The 26,645-nt window shown below is 43.5% G+C and overlaps 1 protein-coding gene across 1 annotated transcript in view; it reads right to left on the bottom strand.

The window, feature by feature from the left end:
• atxn1a (ataxin 1a) overlaps positions 1–24,914 on the bottom strand; it is an 84,299-nt gene extending 59,385 nt beyond the window's left edge. Inside the window, exons 1-2 of the mRNA XM_076755183.1 lie at positions 24,649–24,914; positions 660–844 (exon numbers count right to left, since the gene is read on the bottom strand). The gene's annotated coding sequence lies outside the window, so the exon portion shown is untranslated. The remainder of the gene's footprint in view (positions 1–659; positions 845–24,648) is intronic.
• Between the last annotated feature and the right edge of the window lie 1,731 nt (positions 24,915–26,645).

The raw sequence follows: 26,645 nt of genomic DNA, 5'->3' as shown, positions 1-26,645 counted from the left end.
CTCCCTCATAGGAGAGAATGGAGCTTCAACACACAGCTGGTGAGACGCAGATAAAGGACCAGCAGAGGGGCTTCAATAGATACAGCAGAGGGCGAGGACACAGAAAAGAGGAAAAAAAGAGGAGGGAGGGAGAGGAGACTGCAAAACTGAGCCGAGAGACATCAGTGGGAGGGTCACTGTGAAGAATAAGAAAGCAAAGACTGTAATCAAAAGAAATATCATGAAGGGAAGAGGAGAGAAGAAGGAGGAAGGAGAACAGGAGCTCAGAGGGGCCCAGAGAAGTTTATCCTCTGGGTCACAGAAATATACATAAACCCAAACACACATAAGCACATCAGATCTTCTGCCTGTTCTATGTTACAACTCTAATACTGACAAAATACTTTGTCAGCAACACAAGCCAGGTACATTATGTAGACCCCAAAGTGGTCCCAAATAAATGTGATGGTCACAACTCAGTAACAACATCATAATGACGCATTATCACTGTCATTATCTTATCATAAAATAGAGTTTGTTAAGTCTGCTTCTCTCTAAAACGGTTTTGTTCTACAGTTCACAGTCTCCCGATGGGTTTAAGAGCAGTTCAGTGTTTGAATTCACACTAAAATCACGTATCTGCTCTCTCTTTGGCGCAGTTCATTTGACCTCTGACCTACCTGAGCAGAGGAGGCAGAGCGACTTGGGCAGAGTTGGTGGAGTCTGCTCAGTTGAGAGCTGACGACTGACCGGAGCTACAGTTCCTGGTGTGAAGTCTGGATCTCTCCACCAATGGGAGGGAAGCGTTCCGGGAGCCTGCGCCGTCTGTCCACGTCTGTCTGTCTGCAGGTGCTGTCACCATTCCCTACAGGGACACACGGAGAGAGCGTTAAGGCCACTTTCAAAGCGTTCTTCATTCTTATTCTACACATCAGCAGGAAATGATATTTCTCCTGATGTGATTATTTCTCGTTCGAGCTCAATTATCACCACATAATCACCAAATTACCTGCTATGCAATTACAATCATCAGTTTAACCTTTCAGCCCAGTGTTCATTTCCACAAAACGATTCGCTTTCAGTTTGTAACGGCGGCTGTGCAGAACAGGATGATAAACTCAGCGACGCTTCTGAGGCGTCGGGACACTCTGACTGCTAACAACTCGCTCACTTCAGCGCTTGCATCCACAATTTATTGATCTTTCTGGTTTGCTCTCCAAAGTCAGCAAGAGAGCCAAGTAAACTTTCAGCACTTACCCAGAAAACACGATCAACAAAATTGTCCTAAAATAAAACTTGAAAAGAAATATAAAAACATTTATGTGGTGTTATTTGCAGCATTTTAGAGCCTAAGACCCTAAAAGTCTGCAAAACTGCAAACCATGTGCATCTGTAAATATCTGTGCTCGTGTTTTCACATGCTGGCTATCACCGTCTCCCTCTCGGTCTCTCTCAGGAGTATTCAGAACAAACACCCGTGCTATTTATACACCGACGGCCCATCAGCATGGCAACCACGCTTTGTTTACCCGCATGAGACACTGGTTTGAGGCATGTGTCCTCCCTTTTTTTGTTGAAATAAAAACATAGTTATTTGGAGGCATTTAGGCCTCTTTCATGAGCTTGGCTCGCTTTGTGGTGGACAAAGTTTCACTTTGACCAAATGCCTCTGGTAAAGCGAGCGCTATTATGATGAAATGGAAGGCTGATAATAAAACTGGTGCGTCTGTGGGAACAAAATGTTGTTTGTTTGTTGGTTGGCTCGTTGTTTGGGTCATAGCCTGGTAGCATTGTTGTTAAAATGTTAATATAATCTCATGCAACAAATATTTATGTGACTGAATATGCTCTGATTTCTTAGAGCTCCATCATAGAAATGGATGTTTGACACCATAATAAACATATTAGTGTGATGCGTTTGTGCCCGGTAATGTATGCAGCAATACACTCTGCACATACATCCTTGAAGGAAATAAATGCTATTTTGAAGTCCCACAGGCCAAAGGCTAACAGATTCAGCACTGCCCAAACTTTTGTTTACAATCACTGTGCAAAGCCCTCCAGTGGCGCTGCACAGGAGCCTGGAGCAGCAGACAATTGTCTCGTGTTTCACCCGGGTGTGAATGCAGCTTTATGAAAGTGTTGCAGAGTGTTCCTGAAAAGGACTTAATCTTCCCCGGGAAAGTAAACGTAGTAAAGTGTCTAATTTGATGCACGAGCACAGAGAGAAACGCTCCATCCAACGCGCCCGTCTCATTTACAGTAACCCTGGAGGCTGTTACCATGGCGACAAAGGCGTGTCCCAAGGTCACGGGGTGGAGCTCAGCGTTAAGTTGAACCCTGAAACACGGCATCGCCTTGGCAACGCAAAATCAGGTCAGCCGATCATGTGACAGCGAGGCCCGGGGGACAGAAAGTGATAATAAAGCCGTTTTTCTTGTTTGTGCTAAGTTGTCACAAACTCAACAAACGTACAATCACTGGAATATGCAGGCACATAAAACCTGTAAAACACCTGGTTTACACATGGAAGTAAACACATGCAGTATTTAGAGTCACGCACCCACACTGAGAAACCCACAACTCCAGAAACACTTGTGCAAGATGCAAACACGGAGCAAAGATACCATACGAATGGTTCGACATGTTGTTATTTAAGAGTCTGTGTTCAGTAAGCTGAGAGCACTGCTGTCTGGTACACATCATCTACTTTAACTTAGTAAATATTCTAAAATTGTCCAAGGGTTTTGATGTAAGGTGCAATGTGTAAGAACTGGCCTCCTGTCAAGGGTACCTCCAAACAAACAGGGGGCAGCATTTCACCAGAGTGACCGCTTACTTAGGTACTAACCGTTGTGTAAATTCAAGTAAGAAAATGGTTAAAAATAACCGGAAAGTGCCATAAGCAGCAGTACAAAGCATTGTGGTTTAGCATGGTAGCAGTGCAGACTATTGTCTTTGCTGTAGCTATCTACAGGTGTAGCTACTAGCTGCTGTTAGCTAGTTAGGTAGCAGGTGGGTAACAGGAGCAGGTGAGCACATATAGAGGCACAACCCCGAGAGCTGATGTGGAGCTGAGCCACCAGACTAACATAAAAGCGTTACATGGAAAAGGGTACAAATGTGTAAAGAGCTTGAAAACACACGACTCCAATTTTTTACAACAGAAATATTGAAAGCACTGAACATGACCGTACATGAAGCACATTAACTATGTGCTTCTTGGAAACGAGCCATTCAGGAAGTCATTACCCGCATTAAAAATATTACAACCACCAATAAATTTATTACTTCTCTCTTTCCATGTTATATTTCAGTGGTGTCAACGTGATAAAAATCCATAAATCAATATCAATCTGATCGATTTCAGGGCAGAAAGGATACGGGGACAGAGCTTTCACCTGGATTCACCTCGTCTGTTTCATGGAAAAGAGTGGTCCACACAGGTTTGTGAATACACACTCATGTACGCACACAGGCACACACACACACACACACACACACACACACACACACACACACACACACACACAAACTGCAAGTTTTTTCTCCGACTCAGCAGGCAAGGATTCAGTTCCCTGTCTGTCGCACAACACACTCAACAATACTGGCAGCCTGCATGTGTGTGTTTGTGTGTGTGTGTGTGCATGCGCATCTCCATGTGCACCTATGAAAACCGTGCCCTGCCCCTTTCAATCTGCTTTTCTATTGGTCCCCTGCCTGCTGTCCCTCTGTCACACACAGAGTTGGACACACATGCACGCACCCACACACACATTACACGCGCACACCCAGAGACGCAGCAAGCACAGCTGTCAACAAAGAGCACAGAGCCATAGGTGGGGCGAGTGTGTGTGTGTGTGTGTGTGTGTGTGTGTGTGTGTGTGTGTGTGTGTGTGTAATGAGGAGCAGAGCAGTATCTCTTGCAGGATCACACCCTGACCTAGCTTGTCTAGCAAATGCTTCTGTTACAATCGACAACATCTACACGTCTGCTCGACAGAGGGGAACGCCAGAAGCTCGACTCTGCAGCTATTTAGAGCACGGTATATTATGTCTTTCACTTTTTCTTTCATATCAAAGTTTTATTTATACACCTCGGTCACATTTCATGTCATACCAGCTTCTGTTTTCACATGTTCTTCTTTTCTTGCTCCTAATTCTCTGATTAAATTCATTCAAATCTTTCCCAGGAGGCCTGGAGGACAGTCCATGCTCCCTTGTGGGCTTGTTTGGCTCCATAAGCATGTCCTTCCTTATGCTGCCTTTGTGCTTTATTTGTATCTTTGTATGTAGATGAAAAAAAAATTAATAAACCCTCGAATAAAAGGAATAGACCAAATGCACCAGAAGGCAACTGGCCTCAGAAGGGAATTCCACTGAAACTGACTTTGACTTGGCTAGTCTGCAAAAAGATACAGTGCAACAAACAAGCTGTTTTTCTGGTTTAAAATGCGTCATAAGTGTCGGCTTCCAAGGACTGAGGAAAGTGCAGCATTGCAAAGTTCTTGGATTGCACTGCAGGCTCTGGGTTCACTGGCTGCAGACAACAAGACAAGCAACTAACTGGCCAATAATGGGCTGTTTAGTTGAACACAACCCATCACCATCTTACATCGCTTTGCATGTGCGAAGGGGAATAATTACCACCCAAATTACCAGAGACACATACAAGGATCGAGGCACCTCTTTCCATAAAGCACCAAGTCGTATCGCAGATCAAGGTGTGAAACACACTATTAGACAATCATCTCCTCAACTAGCTAAGCTTAACGTTGCAAGATATAACTCAATATTATGACACAAACTATTTGCAATAATTCTCAACATCTGCATATCTGTTTCCTGTTTTGATCACTCTCTCATCTGTTCCTTCAGTTTTCTTGCAGACACATGTTCATAAACCAGGCCTCATTACTATCTCAATCAATTATATGCAACTGCTTTGGTAATACCATTTGTGAACTATTACACCAGCGAAGCTCAATAAACTGAAATTGAGAAAAGCAGTGAGAGGTAAAGAGAGAAAAGAGGACGGACCCATACAGTGAGACACAGAGAGAAACATGAACTACCTCTTAGTTGTGCAACTCGCTCCCTCTCTGAGCCACAGCACTATCACTGCAGGTTAAAGTTCAGCACTCTTAAAAGCTGCCCAAATGTGCTTCTGTGTACCGGATGGCCACGCTTTGTCCTGCTGATAAACTAAATGGTAGTAAACGTCTCTACTGCCATTCATGCAGCATGCTTGCATGCACAATGCAACGCTGTGCCTTGCAACTAAGATAGTATAGATAGTGGTGCAGCTAAAATAGACAAGAGACACGCTGTGTAGCCTACAGCTTAGATAAGGCAGACTAATGTACAGAGAGGCTGAAGATAAAACCACGGTATTGACACATCGTCAAGAACTGCTGCAGAGGGTCAGACTGAGAGCATGTGCTCGCTCTCCTCTGTTAGGCCTTCACAGGAGGGGATGTTAATTGAGCATCTTCTGATGTCATTAAACTTCTCATGATATAATAGCAGCTGTGTAAAGCCACGGTGTGATCGCATTACTTCACACAGGAATTCACAAGGTCAGCTTGACGCGAAACTATCAAGGTTGTGTTTTTTGTGTTGCAAAAGGCTTTCACTCTTCGAGCTGAAGCAAATTCAGAGCGAAGTTCAGCACTGAGAAAGGAGCTATAAGTGGCAGTGCATTTCTTATCTGCTGCTGCGCCCTTAAACCAGAGGATTTTAATGTAGGCTAACCAAGGTTTTAATCGAATCCAACATTCTCGTTTCTTCTTCTCTCCCTTTGCCTTCCTCTTTTCTCTCCTACGGTCTCACATCTCTACTCTCCTCCTTTTCGTTTCCTCATCCCTCCTCTGTAACACTAGTATTCTCCAGGGCAACGCATCACAGCATAACAACATCACCATGACACGTGACAGAGATGTGAGCGAGGGGGAATAAAATACAGAGCAGTAACGCACACACACGCTTCACACTGCGTGCAGCGGAGGAGCGGCGTGTGTGGAAGAGACAAAAAGAAGAAAAAAGTGAAAGAGAAAAGGAAATGAAGTGAAAATCCAGTGCTGCTTCTGTACGTGTGCATGTATGTACAGTATTTACCACTGAACACACACGTGTGTGAGGAGCTAACATGCGTAAGTGAGACTGACAGAGTGTGCTAACGCTGAACATCAGAGCACAAGCTGCCACCTGAGGGAATTACTCAGCATTCCTCAGTCGAGCCGCGTTAGCGCCGAGGGCCTGGAGACGCGGGAGTCGCAGGGAGCCCGGCTTTGATCGGTCCCCTAAGATCCCAACACTGGGAAACGGGGAATGTGCTGGGAGGGGGGCCTGCAGGGAACACACACACACACACACGTGCACGCACACACACACAATCACATCTTCAAAGGTGTATACATGCACACACAAACTGTGGTCTTCAACTTACATCTTTCCACACATTCAAAAGACATATATGCTGCCCACGCATGCATAGTAATAACCTACTGCTTTTGATCCTTTCTCAAGCCCTTTTCCCTCGATCACTCACAACTGTACATGCAGCACAAACACACACACACGTGCACACAAACCTAAAAAACATTAATATCACTTAATGTCATCTTTCCGCGAAGCAAATCTTCTCTCCTTCACTCAAACATGCATACTTTGCAGCCCACCAACAAAAACATCATGTGAACCGAACTCCACTCACAAAGAAGTCAAGAAGTAAAATTAACCAACCATCCAATTAAAAATAGGTATTTAAATGTTTTAAATATAAAGCAAACAGTCCTTAATGCGGCAGGCCCGCTCTCCAGCAGTAATCTGACAGTGAAGCAGACGGCAGGTATAATGGCCGGATTACGGACGCTCTACCACCGTTTTACAGCAGCGGGAGACAAGCTGCTGTGGTAAGAGCAGGTTTCATGAGACCTCATTCTACTCTTTGACACAAACTTTTAGTCTCACTCGCCCCCACAATTTTGTTACTGTCAGAACGTGCTGAATGACAAGCCAACCTGCCCTCTTTTTCTCGCCTGTCATGCTTTTAACTGTGGCGACAGCTCTTTCTTTTTGATGGCTTTAATGCTTCTAGAAATCAAAGTTAGAAGTTCACAGGTGAAGGCATGAAAATGTCCTGCAATCGCGGTTTGATGAGGCACCTTCCAGACACGTGAAACCAATGTAAAAACCAAAGAGAAACCACAGGTGTACTGTTCATTTTTGGATCTGAGAGGAAACTCAAAAACTGAAAATGAAACACACAAAAAAAAAACCTTCTTCTTTGTTTGTCAAAGATTTGTGCTTTTTTGTGTACGTATTTGTATCGATCATGTATCTGTAATACCTTCACATCCTTCTCTGGACACTAAGGTGAGTTGACTTTAAGAAAATAGTAGTTATTATGGGGTTCACAGCACGACCTTAGGAAGTCACCAGCATACGTCATGAAGCACCATGGCTGTGGCAGGTTCCTGCTGGCAGCACAGGTGCTCACATGCACACACTGAACACACACTCACACACATACACAGACACTTGGCCAGAACACTGCAGGTACCCCCTCCCAACCCCACTGATGTACATAACCACACACAGAAAGATGCACACGCACACACACATCGTGCAGGTGCTCACACTGCCCCACCAGCTGTCCCTTGAGATCCCGCTACAAGGTCTGATGACCAAGACAGAGAGGACGAAGGAACAGAGAGAGACTACGAGAAAGAGGACTGAGCAGACGCCAACACTGACAGGTGTGTCTAGTATGTGTGTGTGTGTGTGTGTGTGTGTGTGTGTGTGTGTGTGTGTGTGTGTGTCAGGCTCACTTCCAACATGCTGCACTGCCCTTAACCCAAATAAAGTCCAGTTATCTTTGTTTAACCTTGACTGCTGGTGCTGTGTGTGTATTATGTGCATACGTGTGTGTTTGTGTACCGTGCCCTTGACGGCATTTGACAAAGTAACAACATAGGTGCTCATTTAAATCTGCAAAATCATCAAAAAACAAAGCCAGGGAGAAAAAAAAAACATATATGTGCACCGTCAGAAATGTGAAACTCAGATAACTTGGAGAGCAATGTGGCACTTCAGGTCAACGTAGCTGGTTCTTGTGACTTCAGGTTACGTCACTGTCGTGTCAAGTCATGCGAGCAGCACAACACATCAGGAAGCGTTGTTATCTCTCCCCCCTACAGAAAGACTGACAATCAGTTATATAACCGAGGTCACAGTGTCAGAGCGGCGTGGCCACACCCTGCCTGGCTTTTAGCATTCCATAGTGAGCTGCACTGTCAATACTTGACAGGCTGGAGATGCACAGCACCGCTGTCCTGGCTCCACGGGCCAGGCCTGAACACGTCGACTGTGACCTCTCCTCTCCCTGCAGTCACACGCAAAAAGAGCAACAAGACAATGGAAAAATATGGCAGGCGGGTTGTAGTAAGAGAGAACAAACAGTAATTGACGACTTCATTAAATCAGGCCAATAAAGTTTAAGCCATGTTTTGCATCCTCTAGCGTTTTTTTTTTATTCCTTTTGATCAGCCAATGGACAGATGCTTTGTTTATATGGCACACGAGGGGAGAAACAGTAAGAGTAAGAACCCCCCCCGAGCCAAACCACACATAATTGTCCAACATTTTCTGAGTGCATTGTGTCTTGCAAGGCGCTGCCCCCTGTCCTTAACTCATCTTTCAGTGTGCCTACTGTTCTGCCACGGCTGAAATACTTCCATGGCTTTAGGACTAAATGCTGCTCTATTTTTAAAGATGATCGCTACCTTGAGGCAACAATGGTGAGCACTGAGACACTGTATCACTCTTAAGTAAAAATATCTAATTCAAAGCATTAAGCACTTCCGCTACCTATCTATATATCACTAAATCCAACATACCGCTCCACACAAAGAGGGGAGGTTTGCTGAAGCTTTGCTGTCCAGCTATATATTACATTGTGTTCTTTTCAAGTACAATAGCGCCGTTGCTTGAGGCTGCTTGTTAGACTGGGTGTTAGTCACAGGGATGGGCACCGTGGGGCTGCAAACTGCTACAAGGTCATACTGAGATTACATTCCAACAAACAAAACGTGCGCTCACACAAACACAGACACACGCTGTCACAAAGAGACTGTAGCTAGCTGCTGATGGCGGCTGCGACATAATTTTATTTGACATGGAAATTTCCAAATCCAAATGACATAAGAAGCAGGTACTTTAGAGAAATGAAGTATACTGAATTGTTTACACATCCTTAAAAGGAACAGTTTGTCAGACTTTGTGGCATCTGGCGGTGAGGTTGCAGACTGCAACCAACTGAACGCCCCTCACCTCCTCTCACGGCGAATCTATGGTGGTTACAAATGCTAAATATGTGCCAGGTGCTCTTGTATTGTTTGGTTCTTATTTTCAGCTGATCATACACTGCTGAAAACATAACTATGAATATTAGATTCCCCTAAATCCCACATACTGACCTTCACATTCACACAATTCATACAAATACCCCACTTAGCTCTTATATTCTGCCAGTTTACTTCAACAACTCAAAACATAAACGTCATCTTAACAAAGTTCAATCCGATGAATCGCTGCCAACAAAGCTGGTTGCAGCCCAAAAGTTGAAATGAGGACAGTGTACTGACCAATTTTGACTTTCTATGCAGAAGAAAAGACATATGCATTAGAAAGCACACACAGACTCACACACACACACACACACACACACACACACACACACACACACACACACACACAGAGTCTCCGGTCAGGGAGTTCTAAGTGCAATCTCCTCTGACACCAAAACCCTCTCTCACACTCACGGATTAACATGGATACAGTACACACACACACACACACACACACACACATGTGCGCACATGGACAAACACACAAAAACACACACAGGAGTGCCCCGAGTGTCTATACATGATTAAGAGAGTGAAAGTGGGGCAGGCACACAGTTCCAGCTCTAGTGAAATTACTGCAGTTCCTTTCAGCCCACCTCAAACACACACACACACACACACTCACACACACACACACACACACACACACACACACACTCACACACACACATCCAACAAGCTCTATGTCCAGTAAGCTTGCACGGTTACATGCACACACTCACACAGCCTACATAGCATTAGTTCAATAATTGAGTGATTCCCCCCGATGGAGCAGCAGGGGAGAGGGGAGCAAAAGAGCCAACCGGTTATCGGTGCAGGCCAAACAAGAGATGAAAAGATTTCGTAAATATCAGTGATTCGCTTCCATTCATCTACCTGCTGAGCTAATGTTTTCCTGGTGCTCTGCACTTGACAGGATGGTGGATATTATTATTTCATAACAGCGTTCTGTAACAGTCCTCATATTAGACATTACGCTCCTCACCACGGACTGAGCGGGGGTGCACGAACCCTCACGTCACTCTGAATATGTCAATAGGGTCTATGAAATCTTTGTGAATTGCATATCAGACTTTAATTTAAAGCAGTTAGCTGTGAATAGAGGCTGGCTTCACTGTACAGTATTGCATATTTGAAAAGTGGCTTACAGAAAGCTTTTCAGCTGAGCGCAAATTAAAGGATCAATTTAAAGGATTAAAAAAAAAACAGCCCGTGGAATTGAAAGGCCTCATTAAAGTCAAATCAGTGGTCATGATGCTTGTCTTGCTGTTGATGCACACAAAAATGCTGCTCCCTGAGAAATTACTTGGAAACAGCATGGACGAACACGGTGCAGGAGGACGTGCACCACTGCGATATTTCAAACGAGATTTTTTGACTTTTAATCGTCTCTGTTAAGGGATCATCCATATATTTAGTTTGTGACCTCTGAACTTTTCACAGGAAATAACATCTCCAAAAGAGCTCTCAGAATTCGGACAACAGTTTGCATTCGCAGCACTCTGAGCCACGAACAGATTATCTGATCATACTCCTTTAAATGTGGATATGAGTCAACAGTCGACAGTTTCTACTTTCATACTTGACAGGACGCAGCAAATACCCATGAGATGCTTTAAAGTGTTGTGTCGCTCAGTCTTTAATAAAAGAAACTGATCAGCTGCGAATATCAGCAGCATAGGCAGGTACAACACTTAACAACCCTCAATTGGACCTCAGATCTCTCTCTCTCTTATAGATGGTCAGACACAGACATATTTTCGCCAGGTCAAGCTCACACTGAGTCATCCACAAACGTTGAGAATCAGGCTGGGAATCTACCATGACTCACAGGACCTTGGTCTGGAGACACGGCTGAAACGACTTTGGTTATGTTCAGTTACATGGATTTACAAGAAGAGGTGTCTAAGAAGCACTGTAGGATTTACATCGTGGTTTTGCTTAATGCTAAATTCCACATGTAAAACAACAGAAATGGAGAAACATGGCTCACAGCTTTCCAAATTTACCAAAAAACAATGGCTTCAATATATGCTGTTCACCCAAAAGGAACTGACACGAGTTGTGTGCGCAGCCGAAGATAATTCTCAGAGAAAACTAGACAGTCTGAGCTGAGCCACATCTGGTCAAAACCTCTCTTTTCACGTCTTGTGGGGCTTACAAACAGAAAAATCGTATAAAGGAGTTCAGGACACAAGCTCACTACTTTTACGAGGCATTATGAAACTGTGCCTCAGTTTTCAAAGATTAGAAGTAAACAACAACAATATAAACCCTACAAATCTCTCCTCCAAAGCTGAACCAGAGGGGACTGAGCAGCATTACTATTGGTGGACTCTAATCATGTGTTGCGCTTGGCAAACACACTTAGGACAGAGAAAAACCTTTGCAAAAAAGTTCAAATAGAAACCTGCAAATCCAGCAGCTTCTTAGCAGCCTTGTGCAAGGTTTCCGAGAACCAGATCACAGGGTGTTTGTGGTCGAGGGGACTTGAGTCTCTCTGTTGTGATTTGGTGGTTGAAAGAACACTTTTGCAATGTGAATCTTTGAACTTGTGGATTTGTCCAGTTTTTGATTGATCATTCAGCTGAAAAGGGATGCTTCTGTTTCAACATCGCCACCAGATACACGGAAAAAGTGCCACACCGCAAATGATCACTTCCAAGAGAAGCTTTTATGAAATGCAGATAGCCTGTGGGTCATGTTGATAAAGCCTAGACTTGTTGCAAGTCAGCAGATACGAAGTCAAACACAGTCACACTTGGACACATTCTAATATGCTTGTCAATGCCTGCATTTTACAAAAGAGCACACGCAATAAGCAATGCAAACACTGAAACTCTTACTTAGTCATGTCTCTAATACATTCAGACCTAATTAAAGGCACAGGCTGACACACCCTCTCTGAATAGTATTTTGCAAGCCTCTTAGGTATGCGTAACATCTGTAATTATGTCATTAACAATATCAACACTAGTAACCAAGCTGCAAAACAGCATCAACTAGCTCATACTAAAAGACAAATGTACAGCTCACCTCCAAAACAAACACCTGCCTTGTGCTCATGTGCAATGACAACATCTGCTATTGACATGACAGTTTGTCTTGCACAGTCGTTAACATGTCAATGAGTCTGTCGTGTCTAGCCATACAAAGAGGTGCATATTCATAGCAGCCATCACACGCTGGAAAATGTGTAATGCAAACAAAGAGGGGTGAACCTATTAGGCCTGAATCATGTGGAGGATCTGGCTTTAAAAAACACAGATCCTAATCCACAGAATGGTTCTTGAATATTGCATTAGAAACAAAATGATCAGCAGCGGTGAGTTCAAACCAGTCCACAGTTTATGCTGCTCTTAATCCACCAGGAGGGTATTAGCAGATGCTAACTGATGCTCAGTGTCACAGTGAATCACAGCATCCCTCACATGGTTGAGGGTCACTCTGGCTCTGAGGCAAAGGTCATGGAGTTCAGGTCAGTTTGACCAAAACTCAAATCCAACAGTGTGTGTGTTTGTGTGAGTGTGTGTGTGCTGCCGCTGGGTTTTTGTCAGTAGCCAAGAAATCCCGGTTTGCCCTTTTCCACAGAAAGAACTTGCATTGTCTCATGTCCAAGAATAGAGCGGCTGCAGCAAGTTGCCTTGAAGTTTCACCATCATTATTCATCAAAACGGAGAGCCTTGTACATCAGCTGCACATTGGGTTTCTCTACAGTTTGGTGGGTAAGATAATATCTCAAGTGGTGCAAGTGTTGGAGCCAAAGTACTTACAACCCAAGCAAACAACTATTTCATTTACCTTACCTTGAGTTTATCAAGGTGAATGGACTCAGGAGAAAATATGTTGGATCTTAAATGAGGCAATCAACTAAACAGCGCAGAGGTAGTGAACCACCAAACTTTCCATTCACCTGCTACGTTGATGTCTCAGAAAAGTGCCTTTTGAAGCTCTTTAAGATAATATTAAATTCAAGGCCTTTATACAATCCAGTCTAAGCCATTACTACTAATGCTGCAAACATTCTTTCCCCTTCACATCTGATCAATCAAGAAGAGAGTGGGCAGGTACTTGAGAGTTAAGCTACAATCACACGACCAGCTGTTGGGGTCACTGATGTGGTAGCCGAATGGTGTAGTTTCCTTGTTATCTCAGTACAGTACAATTCCAAAAAATATGCATACCCTGAAATTCAAATATAGTGAGTCCACATGTGCTTCATCAGTGATTGCAGTTATGACAGGTGCATTTTGTTCAGGTTTGATGCCCTGAAACAACATGAATTTTGGATGCTCGTACCCATAATGTCCCCCACCCTTGACCCACATGCACACAGAAATTCTCTCTTCCCTCCCCAAACACCAGTCCTCTTGCCTTAAGTAAGTGTAAATGGTATCCATGAAGTGCCTCCTAAAAGGGTTATGCTACCTCTGCACTCCCCCCCCCCGACCCTTTCAGCAGTTAGGTAGCGTGTCCTGTCAGGTTGCAAATGCACTCAGCTATCCATCTCAGGCAGCCACGCTAGAGGTAGTGTGGGGCCAAAGCGCTAGCAGAGCTAATGGCACGTTATGTAGAATTAAACCAAGCTGACTGGGTGTTCGCCTCAAAAACAAAAGCAATGGCCTGAAAGAGGAAGGAAGAGAAAAGCATCTCTTCACTCAAAAACGCTGTCTGTTGCTGGGTTTTGAGGCTAATTGGTGGTGAGCGGCTTGATAGGAGGTGGAGAGTTCTGCTGCTTTTTTTTTTTTTTTTTTTGAGGTTAGTGGTTAACGCTACACATCTGACAGGCAGGCGTAGTAGGAGCCCATTCAAAATCTGTCTTGGTGCAGGATGTCTTTAAGTGCTGTGGGAAATATTACACTTTCAGAACACATTAACGATCACACAGTGTAGTAAAGGCGGCATGGAAATCACAATTTCTTTTTATCTGAGCTGCACTGCTGTGACATTTATGGGGCATGCTATCAGAGGAAAACAGTGGAGAGCGCAGAAGCAACCTCAACAACTGACTATAAAAGTTACGTCCAGTCAATTTACTTGTCGGACCCTTAATCACTATTACGGTCTTACTGCACTTCTCAGTATCCACACTGCTACAAAATGGAAACTGCATCTGAAAACCTTCGACCTTCTGCTGAGAACATCTGAATTAAAACCTCGATATGAAGAAGAAATGCTTTTAAAGGGATCCTGATGGCTTGAATAAATAAGGGTGAAGCATCTCGATCACATCAAATGTAGTGTGGTTCCTCCAGCAGGCTGTCAATCAAACATAATGCACAGTACAGGCCTGTTTATTACCTACAGTATACAACATGTTTTGGACACTGTTGGCAGTCACAGTCATACATTCATTGGACCTCCAGTTTCTCCTGTTGTTACATGTTTAAAAGATACCTGTTTGTTCTATGATGATGATGATGAGTCCAAAACCACCTGATACTCAAACTGTGGCTTACTGAGATCTGAAGTTTAAAACTTCCCGTCACACCTATTAAGGTTATGGAACGTAAGAATTATTTTGGTCTGATGAGGATGCCTAGTAATTTCCCATTAGGTCAACTTTCTTCTCCTACCACAGGTATTTTCCCTGGGCAAGCCCCTGCAATGGGTGTGTACACTAACATAAGCACAGCTGCACCGAGTGTGTGTGTTTATGAGTTGTGCGTCCACGCCAATATCTGCTACGACTGTCTGTATATTATGTAAGTGGTGTGTGAGATTGATGTGAAATGTGAGAGTCTACATGGACACATTTCTTCCTTGTCTGTCTGCGGTGCATGTGTGCGTGACTGTGTACAAATGTGGCTCATCCAGGGCAGGCACGACACTGAGCCATTTTGCAGCCAAGTTACCTCTCCCACTGTAGCAGCTGATAGTAGATGACAGTGTCAGGAAAGCAGACCTGCCCAGGCTGCAGTGAAACCCCACATTAACCTCATTTATCCGTGTCGTAGCTCATCACCTGACCCTGCTACACGCTCGCTCTCTGATGAACACATTGGCAAAAACACATGCATGCACACACAAAATAAAATGCCTGACTTAATGCACACACACACACACACAGCAACACAGTCACACACAGATGCAAACGCAAATACATGCTGTACACGTGTGTGTGCATAGTTAAGGCCAGCTTTCCTATCCCTCAAGTTCTTGTTTCAAGCAATCCTGTGCGGCCAATGAAATGTGTGAAATAGCATCCTACATTTTTGCCTTCAACTATTAAAGTACAGGACAATCCTGTTTTTTCTTTATGTTATCAGTGCAGTACAATGCACAACACTACAAAAATGACTTCCATATACTGCCATATTTGTCTTTCTCTGTGCTTTTGTCACTACGCTCAAAGCAGGAGTAATGCCACAATCTTAGAACACGTCTGTGTAATTTATAGCTCCAATTAAGTTGGCTCTCCTCAGCCAACAATGTATATAATCCTGTTACCTTCAAGGGATGCTTTGGTGCTCATCACGCTGTAGCAGCAGGCCACTGGAGAAATTTGAAAATATAATATTATCAAAGATTCGAGTCAAGGATGCTGAAAGAAAAATAGAGAAAGAGATAGTCTCTAAAGAGGTCCTGATACTGTAATTGGTGATGGACTCATGGGGCTCATGGGTAGGCAGGGAACATCCTGGCTCACTAGGTCTTATCTCTGTCAGCAGTGTTTTAGCACACCTCCCTGACTGTCATAGCCAAATGTCCCTGTTCCAGTGTCATGAGCTTACTACATTGCTAAAGGAAGGGCCAGAAATAACAGCCAGTCAGTCAGGCAGCCAGCGAGTCAGTCATCCAGACGGGTATCCAGAAAGCTTGTCAGCTAGCTATCCTGCAGCCAAGCATCCAGTCAAATGTCCAGCCAGATGAGGCTGATCCACAGCCATCCAGTAAAAAAGATGAACTGGCCAAGCCATAACTACCAGCCGCCCGGCCAGCAGGACAGACAGACAGGCAGAGAAAGCCAGCAATCCAGCAACTTGCTCTGTTCAAACCACACCACAGCTCTGTCCGAGAGGAAATAGTTTCAGCCTTACAGACACTGTTTTAAATATTGCCTGTGGTTTGGTTGCACAGGCTTGTCAAAACCTGTCCTCCAGTGCCCACCCATGTGTGCCCCTTACCATATGGTGACCCGAGTCCAGTGTTTTCATACGCCGATGCAATGTCAGCAAGAGGGAGACGGTGATAACAACTGGCCGTGGACAGACTGGAATTCAGGACTTCACTGCACATGCCACATCATGAAACCATCAATGAAATTAGATGTTTGAGGATGCATTGTACTTGGCATCAGCATCCTGGGGAGTAAACAGTAGTAATGGAAAGCAAGCCTATGCCAAGAACAGCACTGGTGAAGGGTGGGTTTTGGTATTCCAGGGATTGTTTCTATCACTGGCCATTTTCCTGTTATTGAATTCCTCTCTCTAAATGCATATCCTCCTGGCTCAGACTTGAGTCATTGTTGATACCTACACACCCACCTTGCAGCTGAAGGGCTGGAAGTTTCTCTCCCAACAACTGAGGTAGAAGACAAAAATACAGGTGCAGGTACATTAAGACTTTTTTTTTTTTTTTGTTACAGATTTAGCCTCTTCAGTCCCTTAAGTTAAAATGAGTATGGACGGCATGGTGCAATTCACACTTTCTTTGCCTGTTTGGGCTAAACATGATTAAGATCCATTTTAGATCTAGATTGTCTGCTTAAGGTCGACTTTCAAAAGCAACCATTATTTGATTAATACATTTACAGTTTGAATCAGTGGAAAAATTCATTAGCTGCACTTTTATTGCAATACCTGTAAATGTGATGCTAATGTTCGGGTAATAGAAATCATTACATTTGTGCTCCAATATATGTACATGACCCCGATTCCAAGCATTCTTCTTTCATCTCTCTTCTTCATCACTATCTATCTGGCTGTGTCCCAGGTTGTCAGCTTATCCCAGTCCCAGGCCTAGAGCTCTATGGGGGAGAGAAGAGTCTGCAGGAGCTGTCTGACTGCCAGTCAGTGTCAACTCCCCACTGTAATCCTCTACTGCCTCCGATAAGGATAAGGCAGAGAAGACTAGGCTAGCAGAAGAGAAGAGAAGAGAAGAGAAGAGAAGAGAAGAGAAGAGAAGATGTAAAATGTTGCAAGAAATCACAGAGAAAACAGAGGCTGAGGTTACATGAGACAACAGGAGGGTTGAGATGTGATGTGTGGACATATTTTTTAGAGAAGGAACTTGAAGAGTAACCATTTAAGCAACAACCCCAGATTCAACCCCCCCTGAAAAAAAAAAAAGTCTTTTGGCTTTGTCATTGAGTGAGCCACAGTTGAAAGAGCTTAGAGCCGTTGCTCTGTGATGTATAATACCATTATACATAGAGAAAATAACTCCAACCACATTTGGATGTCCTATAAAGAGTGAGCTGTTATCAGTTAAGTTCTCCCTCATTTAACTTGGCCCTCACAAGGCCAGTGCTTAAAACCATTTCCTCTCACCAAGGTTTTGCTTAGAGTATGATCAAATATGAATCAAGGCAGAGGAATCAAAAGAGCAACACACTGAATCAAATATCGCATGATGACTTACATGAGGCATCGCATTTGATGTATAACTCGGGCACAGGAGAGAGAGATTAGGAAGCTGCTCTGAGGATTTTAACTGATTTTGATGACTAGAACTTGTTACAGGATCTCAAATTTGTAGCCTAAACATTTTTTGTCCTTTTTTTTTTGTCATTTAGACACCATACACTCCGTAGTTCAGCCCAGGTTAGCCTTTTGCAGCTACTAGCCTGGTATATAGACAACTGTATATCATGTCAGCCACAGTGGCAGCCATTACAGAGCCAAAGCCAACACACGGCTGAACTGAGTCCCAAAGCCAGCTTCCCTTTTTCACATGGTTATTGAGCCATGCAGTGGCTTATCGACCCGACAGTGTAACACAAGTTTGTCGGATGGCTTCAGTCCTCTCTCCCTCTGTCGCTCTCTCTCTCTCTCTCTCTCATTCAAACAATGGGATTACCTTGGCCATTCAGAAGATTGCTATTGATTAGATTGCCACTTCAAAATAAAGATGGTAAGCAAGGAAACAGGGTCATAAAGGCTGCAAATTCATACAGGCACTCTAATGTTCGCACACAAAGTATAAATCCGCAACAGAACAACAACCTCCTCTGAATGTTATAATGAATGTTTTGATCGAAGCATACATTTAAACAAGACTAAAGAGCCTCAACAAGTGTTCCCATTGACCCCTGTGCTACCAGTGACATGTTTTCACTCTTAATAGATGAATTGCAGATTTAAGTGCTTGCCAATGCACTTTGACTGAATTGCTATTGCTGTCCCATACAGACAGCACTCTAAGAAACACAAGACTGCGCACTACGCAATAAAGCCACACACGACAGCAAACGGTGGAATGTTCTTTCACACAAAATACAAAAAAAAAAAAAAAAACACCTCTCATTGATCCACTTTAAAAGCAGTATTCTCTGTGTGTGAGTGTGTCCTTTCTCTTGTGTGCATGCACGTGTACTCGGTGCGCTCATGAATAGAGGAGGATGAAAGGAAAAGCTGAAAAGGTCTGAGCGCACTGCATGGTTCAACCAGACAGCTCAATCTCTTGATCTGCCCCCACCCACGCCCACCACTCTTTATTTTTTCCCAAATCATTTTTCTCACACACACACACACACACACACACACACACACACACACTCTGCTTTTTCTGCCACTTCGATCCGCTCCTACCTACACTGCTGTGCAGCTCATGTAGCTTCTTGTGTAAAAGGAGACGACCAGGGATTAACCTGTGACAGCAGTCTGGAGTGAATGCAGCAAACAGGGGTTGACATAATTTTCAGCATCCTGCATCAAACACAATGCTCTTGTGTGTGACAGCGGTATAAAGAGATATTAAGAACAGAAGGGAGGAAGGAAACAGAACAATATCTAATCAATATGCTGAACATCGTGGCTTGCCCTATAATTTGTGTTCGGTTTGTTTGACTGAATTGCTTTGTCTCTTTTCAGTGCACAGACTTCTTGTGAAGACGGAGCAGGTAAATATTTTGCTGTGTATGTTTACATTATTATAACAAGTGCTTATGTTTGTTGTGACTGCTCGCAGCACAGAGAGTTTGCAGCCAGGGCAGTACGGGCAAACGGTACATGGAGAAAACTTGGGCGGCACATAAGAGCTGAAAGCCTCTTAGTGAAGTTCTATTCAACACATTACATTTGTTGCAGCATGATTTACATTCATCTGGATGCCTGATTGCCCTGCCCCAATACCGCCTAAAGTTTCTTTGTTATTATCTATGCTCACGTGAAAATGCCACGATCTGGCAGAGCACAACGCATGCCAGAACGGCGAGTAATCATGGGATACGGGTAAACGCTATTTCGGGATTTTCCGCTTGCGTGTTCACACTTCACCGCACCTCTTCCCGTCCTGTGTAGCTTGTCAAAGTTATTCTCTAAAGAAATGATGAGAGCAAGTACTGCTGTTCTAACTAATTTCTACAAACACCTGTTTCAGCCATTGGTCAATCCATTTGCCCCACCTCCCCATCAGTCACTCTTCCTGTATGCGTCGGGTGGAGCATAGAGCCATTTCTGTCACTTATTCGCTCAGCCGTGAAACCTCCGCCCAATCATTACCTGGAAATCTCTCGCTGTCTCTCTCAACCGCACACACTCACCAACACACAATTTTCCTCTTTTCCCTCACATATGCAGCATATTCCAGAGACAAAGCCAGGACGTCTAGCATGATCTAGCAGATGTGTGTGCTCATGTGTGTTTCAGTGTGTGGGTCGGTGCGCACATATGGCTCTGACAAATGAGCCAAGCTCACTTAAATGGCTTGTGATTAGGACACATTGGCTTCTAATTGCCTCTCATTACCATTTGAAAGTGAGTGGCGGCTGGAATCAAAGGCTATGGTGGCAGTGGTAAGTACGTCCGTGTGTTTGTGTGTGTGTGTGTGTGTGTGTGTGTGTGTGTGTGTGTGTGTGTGTCTGTGGCAGGGGGGTTTATGTGGGTGGAACAGCACGCCTGCTTCACAGTGGCATCTGCACAATAGAGCACTATAGTTTGGTGTTTCCCTACCACAAAGCCTTCGAATTTACCCTCATAACTGTGGCAAAGCCGAGATTTTAACAAACCTGAAGAAAACTGAACCTGTTTCTCTGCCAGACATAATCAAACCCTTCTCTGCTCCAATCTGAAACTCCTTGGGACTCTCAACTGGTGACCAACTACAACTACTCCCTCTACTGTTCCCTGAACAGCTAGAATGCATTTTAGCATTTCCTCGTGTCAATTTTGGACAAGCTCAGCATCTGGTTAATCCTTACCTCACTACCTAAATCCCTACTAGACCCTCTGTTTACCTACCGTGTACAAGCATGTCTGTTTTCACTCTCCACCCTTTGTATTACATCTCTCCTCTTGCCAGGTATTCACCACCCTTAAGACTTGCAGGCTTTAGCTGTCAACCCCCATCCGGAACAACTGAGTTTAACTTTTGTTCCATCCCAACCCTGAAATTCTTTTCTAAAATCAGTCCTGGAATGTACTTTTTCCACTCAGCTTAACTCAGACCTGCAAGGCAATAACCACATGATGTATAATATTACAATCTTTTAATATCGCATCTCATTAATTCAACCAATGCTGCACATCTTTGGTTGTTCAATTAAGAAGAACAGTTTGCCTCCATTAAGACCAAGACCTCAAAGACCTCCTCATGGTGTTCCACAGGGATTAACACTGGGTGCCCTTTGCTTTATTATCTACCGCCTCCCCAAGTCATCCCCCGTTACAGACTTGATGCTCAGCTATAAGTTTTCTATTTAACCCCTTGATTACAACCTCTCTCCTTTCTCCGACCTGATGAATCTACAGCACAGAGAAGCAGGTGAGCTAAAGTCTCTGTAAACGAAACAGAAACCAAACAAATTCTTCAAATATTCCCCAAATATAACTCTACAAATACCATGATTTGAATATCTCTCACAGCTGCTCACAGTCTCTGCTTCCATGCGCCAGGTTATCATACAACAGCCACAGGAGTGGGCGATACGGCTAGAATCTTCTATCACAGTATGTAATTTTATCTCATGGTAGTAAGTGTTGGATTCCTCATCTTGGGTTGGTTGGGACACCACCTGCCCCACCTGCCCTGTTCTTACAATTTCAGTCTACTCCTCCATGTTTTCTTGTCATTCTCCTCTTCTGCAGTGGTTAGCAAACCATCTTAGAAGTGCATCACCACCGCCAACTGTTGCACATGAAAACATGGTAAGCAGTCCTGTTGCCCAAATCATGCAAGATCAGGCGAGAATCCAGCCCTGATTTGCACAGCCTGCCCCGCATATAGAGACACTAAAGGCTAGCCCCCGCGGGTTAAAGTCTCTTAAGGTGGAGACATTTCTGCTGTCACATCTTATACACCATCATATCGCCCAAACCTTAACAGTCACCTCCTTGTCACTTTTAAACTGTACTATAGAATTAAAAAGACTCCATGGACTTGCACCCCTCCCCATTGTTGTTGTTGTTGTTATTGATGTTCTGACACTGTGGTATATGATCACTACAAATTCTGCACTTACCTTGGACCATGTAGACACAGTACATTGAGGCGGAAAGGCAGAAGCAAGTATGTCTCATGATTTTTCCGCTTTTCTGCATTTGCAATATATAGGCCACGAATATCTTTAAACATTAAAGATCATGCATACGATTAAACATGAAAGATCATCCATCGCCATGATCTAAATGAAATTATTCATACACATTTTTATATTTTTGGTCAGCTCATACAAATCACACTATACTATTAAACTATTCAGAAGGCTGTACCAAATGTCAGAGTGAGGATTTCAGACAGATCTATGACCACAACATAACATCTCACATGACTTTTGCTACTACAGCTCAGATCTTTTTAACAGTAAGACTGGGCAGAGCCAATGAAATCTTACTTCTGGCAAACAGACCTAGGCTTCATGAAAAAGAAGTGCACAAGACCTATGGCAAACAATAAATGCAGCAAACTTACACCGTCATGACCAACACACTTCGTCACATAAAAATGTTATCGTCATGTTAACTAATTGTCATAAAATATTGTGTCTACAGGATACAGCCAAAGCAAGCAACCAAGTCAATTCATTAGTCACTCCCATAGCCTTAAACTGGTATCCATTCCTGTTACAATGATACTGACTGGTGACCCACTGCAAAAACAGACATTTCCAAAACCTAAACATGAAAGCCGAAGTTGAAGCTGATCAAGGCTTTTCATAACTAAGCAGCAGGCTATATAAGAAGTGCTCCAATGCATGTTCAAACACTGCAAATGTTCCCTATAATTCACAATTATGTCACAAAGCAGGAGGAACAAACAAACAGCAACTCGCAGTATCTTTTAATATCTAAACAGCCTGAATATGTCAGCAATCAGCGAGAAGAGCCACTTGTTTCAAGTATAATGTATTACATAAATACTGTCTTGGCAGACGCTCAATTTTAAAAGATCTGGATAAAGCTTGGGGTTAAAAAAAGGTGTTTGTTATTGTGCAAAGCCTTATTAAATTACTCCAACAGCATCATCAAAAAACACTGATATTTATGCTCATTAGGTCTCAAATGTTTTACCAAAATTCTGCTGAATAAATATGATCAAGTACGACTGGTCAACGGAGAATCTGGCAAGTTTTTTAAAGCAATATTTTGGCAAAATGACATGTGTTTGGGGCACAAGCAGCACCTGTGAGTTGAAATATGTGGCACAGGAAATTTGAAAAGTTTTTATTAAGTATATGGATGTTAATCCTCCAACTGGTTTGTGCAGCAGCAGATAAAAGGTGAGGAGCTGATACCAAAAGTATCAATCAAATCCTCTTATTAACTGTAAACCTCTGTCAGTTAAACATCTCCCTGTGGGTTGTTTACTCTATCCAATAGTGAGAAACGATCTTAATATATTCAGATATATTACTATCATATACTGTTGTGAGTGTGAGCGTAGCTTTCGATGAGGTATTTGTACAGGATGGCAAGTTTGTTCATTGCTTAAAGGAAGGCAACTCACTACACTACAGGACACACCTCAAACATGAGAAGACGCAAAATCAACAAGTAAAACTGGGCGAGTTTGGAGTTCAAATTGCAAATAATTACACGGACACAAGCAGAAAAGGGGAACACTTAAAAGCATCAGTGCAGCTGGGGGGGTGAGGGGGTGGGGGGGGGGTGCTGCTGCTGCAGCTTTTCATCTCTATCACACGCATCTGTCCATACACTTGGTCTCATTTGGATGCCATGTTCAATTCATAGTGTGAGGGGAAAAGCATAGGCTACCACTCGGGACGCAAAGCCTACCCAGAGTGCAACTCCGAGGTGTAAACAGAGTAAAAATAGCCCGCTATCACAGGCTTCCCTACAGTCCCGTTATATAATGGTCCAAGCTCGGATGAATGACATCACGGGTAGTCCAGCAATCACAAACCCTATGTCCTTTACAACCAGCTGGTAATGTAAAACACTGTGTAGTAACATAATACATACGCAACACTTTTCAATACACGGTCGGAACATGGAACATAGGTGTAAGCACGTCTTCGCAAACACTGGACAAATTATGTGGACTGTGCTTAGTTGTTCTTCGTCTCTTTTCGTGTAGAGAAAACACTTCCGCGATGGTGAAGCGTAGATAAAAATGTAACGCTTGCCTTTGACAGTCCTTGTCAGTGAGAAAAGAGTTGAAAAGAAGGCACGTACGACTTGAAGCAACGTTATTTAGCAGTGTGTGTTCATGTCAGGCGCTGAGAAATAGTCTGCAAACAGCAAATGTTGGAGCCGAGGTCGAGTGGCGCAGTTAGTGGAAGTGCAGCGCCTGCCCGACACCAGCTCCGCCGGCGGACGCGCTCCTCGCTCGGTCAGATTCCGGCCAAACCTCCGCTCTCTTTCGCCGCACTTAAACACTACTTTGCATTTACGTCCCGAAATGACAAGTGTACGCACTCAAACCCCGCACGACCCCGCGCTGTTTGCTCACTTAAAAATGGGTCAGAGGGCGAAGTAAACATTTTCCAAGCCTTTGAAGTAAACCGGAGCGTCAGCGCCACCCTGCCCAGTTCTTCCAGCCATTTTCTCCTCGCGGCTCCCGAGGAGAAAAGTGGCACGGCGGAAGCAATGACAGGTTGGCGAAACGGGTATTGAATGAACAGTTTTGTGTGACTTACTGTTGGGTGTAACGGGCTGCTGAGTTTGTGTCTCTCCTTGTTGCCAGGGCTCCCCTGCTCTGCTCCGGCGCTGACGGTGGAAAGCGTCTCCCCTCCCGATGATGTTCGCAGCGCACAGCTAACAGCTCTCTGCCCCCACCTTCAGAGAGAGGGAGAGGGAGAGAGAGAGAGAGAGAAGTTCAAAAATGGAGCAGTTTGTAAGCTACTCATGCAAAAACACGAGAGGAGCAGAGCACACAGCGACAGAATTACAAGGGAAGTTCACTGACAGTGCCGGGGCGTGAGAATACACAGTGCGCTGTGCTACATGCTGCCATTAGTTCAAGTGTGTTTGGATATATCCAAAGCACAGCAAATTCCAGAGGTGTGTGTATGTGTGTGAGAGAGAGAGAGAGAGAGGCAGAAAGAGATGAATAAAAGACCTCTTTAAATAATAACTTTATTTTTTTAATTCATAATTCAAATCAAGATATCCATAGAGGTTTCATAACCAAACCTCATTCAAAAAAGCAGCCCAAATAGCAGCAATGGTGTGCGGCAGTGCGTCTGTCTTTGCAGGTGACGATTTTACACGCAGAGCATACGATCAGTTTAGAAAATGTGATGTATTACTATACATTAAAGTACCCAGCATACATAATAAAATAATAATGATTATAAGCTTTACTTGTGTGGCACCTTTCATGCAAGAAATGCAGCTCATATTGCGAAGAAATCACATGCTGCAAGTGCCTCATATTAAAAAAAAGACAGAATAAAGGTAAAAACTGGCAGAGAAAATTAATGTGAAATAAGAAGGAGAATAAAACCCACTTGGCAGTAATAAGAAAAATAAGATGAGGGGCGATAGGGGTGAATATGGAGTAAAAAGAAGGCATAACATAAAACAGGAATTAAAACCCACTCAATAATAGTTGTCAAATGAAGTGAAAAATAGAGTATGTAGAATGCACAAAGTCAAATACGACATTTTAAAAGACGTGCAGCAGTGCATAGCACAAAAAATTTCAGGCCTGTCACAATAAAGTCATAGCTAGTAAAAGGGTAAAGCAAAGAGGAACCTTAAAAAGACAGAATACTATTATGGGGTGTGAAAGAAAAGCATAATATACACTTAAAAATGTACCACTAACTGTGTTCTAAAATATCACAATTACACAGCAATTTCTGACCGTGGAAAACAAAGCTGACTCTGTGAGATGAACAAAATGAATGCAGTCCACATTCAATGTCATTTCTGAAACACTGGTGGCTATTGTTTATTCCGTGAGTTCAGTCTTATGTTTGATATCACATGGTGGGCATACCATGTCATATTTACATTTGATTGCAAATTAAACCTCTGATTTTTCTTTGAGAGCTGCTGTCAGCAGACCAGAAGGTCATGGCAGGCATTTAACGCAGAGACTTCGCGATCTCGGTAGAAAATCAGCTCAGCTTAAGGCAATGACTGACAGTCAGCTGATGGTGACAAGGTGGAAAGTCTCTGCTGCTGATAGCAACTGTTTTCACACATACACACACACACACCCACACACAAAAGAGTACGAGTAGAGTAATACTAGGAAACATGTTGATGGCATTTCTTTACTCATGACGTGATTCACTTATTGCTAATTCACTTAAAGCTGACAAATTCAATTGGCTCAGTCACATAGTTGTCAGTTTTAAAAAACCTGGGAGCTTTAACAGTTTTCTTGACACGACGTGTCATTACTGTGTGAACCGAAACTCAGAAGAACCGTAAAATCAATCAAAGATAAACACAAGATATTGCTGCTGAAAAGTAAAAGTAAAAGGATTAAAATCATCCGATAAAGTCAACATTAGAAAAGCATGTAAATACCTAGTTAACCCCTCCCGTCTATTTCCAGTATATATGTATTTCTCTATCATCTTAACCTCTGTGACCTCTCCCAGATTTCCAACATGGCAGCAAGGGCCTTTGCCTCTTCGTCACAGGAGAGTGCAACCTGACACTGACCATGAGCCGTAGG

Source organism: Chaetodon auriga, chromosome 17, assembly GCF_051107435.1.
Source record: "Chaetodon auriga isolate fChaAug3 chromosome 17, fChaAug3.hap1, whole genome shotgun sequence".
Lineage (NCBI taxonomy): Eukaryota > Metazoa > Chordata > Actinopteri > Chaetodontiformes > Chaetodontidae > Chaetodon > Chaetodon auriga.
The sequence above is the reverse complement of the archived record's forward strand: the minus strand, read 5'-3'. Positions and strand labels throughout refer to the sequence as shown.